The 2,813-nt window shown below is 61.6% G+C and overlaps 1 non-coding gene across 1 annotated transcript; it reads left to right on the top strand.

The window, feature by feature from the left end:
• The first annotated feature begins 2,197 nt into the window (after positions 1–2,197).
• On the top strand, positions 2,198–2,316 carry LOC131869540 (5S ribosomal RNA). The gene has a single exon (XR_009367922.1). It is a non-coding gene; the product is annotated as a 5S ribosomal RNA (ribosomal RNA).
• The last annotated feature ends 497 nt before the right edge of the window (positions 2,317–2,813 follow it).

The raw sequence follows: 2,813 nt of genomic DNA, 5'->3' as shown, positions 1-2,813 counted from the left end.
GGTGGGTTTCAAGGTGGACGCGAGGGCGGGTGCCAAGGTGGGTAACAAGTTGGGTGTTAGGATGGGTGAGTGCTAGAGTGGGTGCCAAGGTGGGTGGGTGCTAAGGTGGATGCCAAGGTGGTTCACAGGGTGGGTGGGTTCTAGGGTGAGTTCCAAGGTGGGTCACAGGTTCAGTGCTAGGGTGGGTGTCAAGGCGGGTGTCGAGGTGCCTGGGTGCTAGGGTGTGGATGCCAATGTGGGTCATAGGGTGGGTACTAGGGTGGGCTGCAATGTGGGTGCCAAGGTGGGTAACATGCTCGGTGGGTTCTAAATTGGGTGCCAGGGTGGGTGTGCACCCACCTTGCCCGAGGTGGGTGCCAAGGTGCCAGTGTGGGTGGGTGCTAAGGTGGATGCCAAGGTGGGTGAGAAGGTGGGTGATAGGTTGAGTGGTAGGATGGGTGGGTGCCAAGATGGGTCACAGGGTGGGTGCAAGGGTGGGTAGGTGCTAGGGTTGGTGTCAGGGTGGGTGGGTGCTAGGTTGGGTTCCAAGGTGGGTGCGAGGGTGAGTGTCAAGGTGGGTCACAGGTTAGGTGCTAGGATGGGTGAGTGCTAGGGTGCAAAGGTGCCAGGGTGGGTGCTAGGATGGGTCGATGCTAGGGTGAGTGGCAAGGTGGGTCCACAAGTGTCAAGGTGGGTGCCGAGGTGGGTGCCAAGTCGGCGACTGCTATGGTGGATGCCAAGGTGGGTCACGGGGTGGGTGCCAAGTTGCTAGGTTGGGTTCCAAGGTGGGTGCCAACGTGGGTGCTAGGGTGCGTGGGTTAAAGGGTGTGTCACAACGTGGGTGCCAGGATGGGTGCGCACCCACACTGGCCAAGACGGGTGCGGGTGCAAGGTTGGGTTCCAAGCCCGGTCACAGGCTGGGTGCTAGGATGGGTGGGTGCCAAGGTGGGCACCAGGGTGGGTGCACCCACCCTGGCCAAGGTGGGTCACGGGGTGGGTCCTAGGGTGGGTAACGGGGTGGGTACTAAGGTGCGTGCCAAGGTGGGTCATAGGGTGGGTGCCAAGGTGGGCACCAGGGTGGGTGTGCACCAACCCTAGCCAGGGTAGGTCACGGGGTGGTTGTCGGGGTGGGCGTCAAGGAGCCAAGGTGGGTGGCAAGTAGCCAAGTTGCGTGCCAAGGTGGGTGTCGGGGTGGGTGCCAAGGATCCAAGGTGGGTGCCAAGGAACCAAGGTGGGTGTCTGGGTGGGTGCCGAGGTGGGAGCCAGGGTGGGTCCCAAGGTGAGTGCAAAGGTGGGTGCCAGGGTCAAGGTGAGTGCCAATGTGGGTTCCAAGGTGCCAGGGTCAGGGTGAGTGCCAATGTGGGTTCAAAGGTGCTAAGTTGGGTGCGAGGTTGGGTGCGAGGGTGGGTGGGTGCCAAGGTGTGCTAGGTGGAAGCCCGGGTGGGTCGGCATCCCATGGGTGTCGAGTTGGGTGCCTGATGGGTGCTTCTTGTCAAGTTTTAGTCGTCGGGACTCATTTCGAGCCTTAGAGGTCGTTTCTTGTCCGGTTGCCCTGTCTTCGACCTGGGAACCCAATTTTGGTCCTCGGGTCCCATTTTTTTTTGTCTCGCATCCCACTTTTGGCCTGTGGCCTTTTCGGGGTCGATTCTCGTTTTGGGCATCAGAGCATGTTTCTTCTCCTAAAACCCAATATTTGTTTATTAAGTCTCGGAACACATTTTTGTTCTCGTGGACCCATCATGGGTCTTGGAACGCATTTGTGGTCCTTGGGTCCCATTTTGCATCCCGAAACTTGTGTTTTGGTGCTTGATCCCTATTTTGGGTGCCCACCTTGCACCAAGTGCGCACCCGGGGCAAACCGAGCGCCTTGGTGCACCGGGGCAAGATCGAGCGTGCACCCGAGGCGCCCCGAACATGCACCAAGGTGCACTCGGCCCACATGTGAGCGCAGGTCGTTGCGCCCGAGGTGGTGTGTGGGCACCGCGTTGCAGACGGGACACTGCACGCACACGACGCCCCCTCCAGGTGCACGCACGTAGGCCGGGCCGGGTGCACACCCGACGCCCTAGCAAGGTGCGCGCACCCGGGCAGGGCTCACACTTGGCGAACGGGGCGCACTTCGCGAGGGAGGGTGTGCACCTCGACGGGGGTGGGTGGCCGGGGTGGATTCGCACGTGGGTCGCGGTTTGCTAAGTACACACTGCGACAAGCTCATAACGGGTGCGATCATACCAGCATTAGTGCACCGGATCCCATCAGAACTCCGCAGTTAAGCGCGCTTGGGCCGGAGTAGTACTGGGATGGGTGACCTCCCGGGAAGTCCCGGTGTTGCACCCTTTTTTAGTTTTTCGCCGGGCGTCGCAATGCTATTTGAATAAACCTTTTGCCCGTTTGCGTTCTCGTCGGGGCCGGGCCGGGCCGGGGTGCGCTGCCCGCACTACCGCGCGCGCGGGGGCGACACCGAGCGCGCACCCGAGGCGCCCCGAGCACACAGGCCACGGTGCAACCCGGGCGTTGTGCGCGCACCCCGGTGCGCCCGAGGTGCTGCGCGCGCACCCAGGTGAAATCGGTGTGCACCTCGGCCAGTGCGCGCTCGGTCGAGTCGCGCACGTTGGCCAAGGTGCACGGTGATGTTTCTTACTCTAAGGTTCCGCACCAGACGCCCGGGACAGGTGAGCGAAGCTGGGCGGGGCCGGGTGCGCGGCCGGGGCAGGTGCACGCAGCTGGAGAGAGCTTTGGAGCACACTTCGGAGCGCACCAATGATGCGCTCCATTCAAAAGTTTCCTGAAAAGGCAAAAAAAGTTGAGATTATAGAATTTCCCACTTGAGAGAT

This window comes from Cryptomeria japonica, unplaced genomic scaffold (genome assembly GCF_030272615.1).
Source record: "Cryptomeria japonica unplaced genomic scaffold, Sugi_1.0 HiC_scaffold_251, whole genome shotgun sequence".
NCBI lineage: Eukaryota > Viridiplantae > Streptophyta > Pinopsida > Cupressales > Cupressaceae > Cryptomeria > Cryptomeria japonica.
Note: the sequence above shows the minus strand (reverse complement) of the source record. Positions and strands in the feature narration are given on the sequence as shown.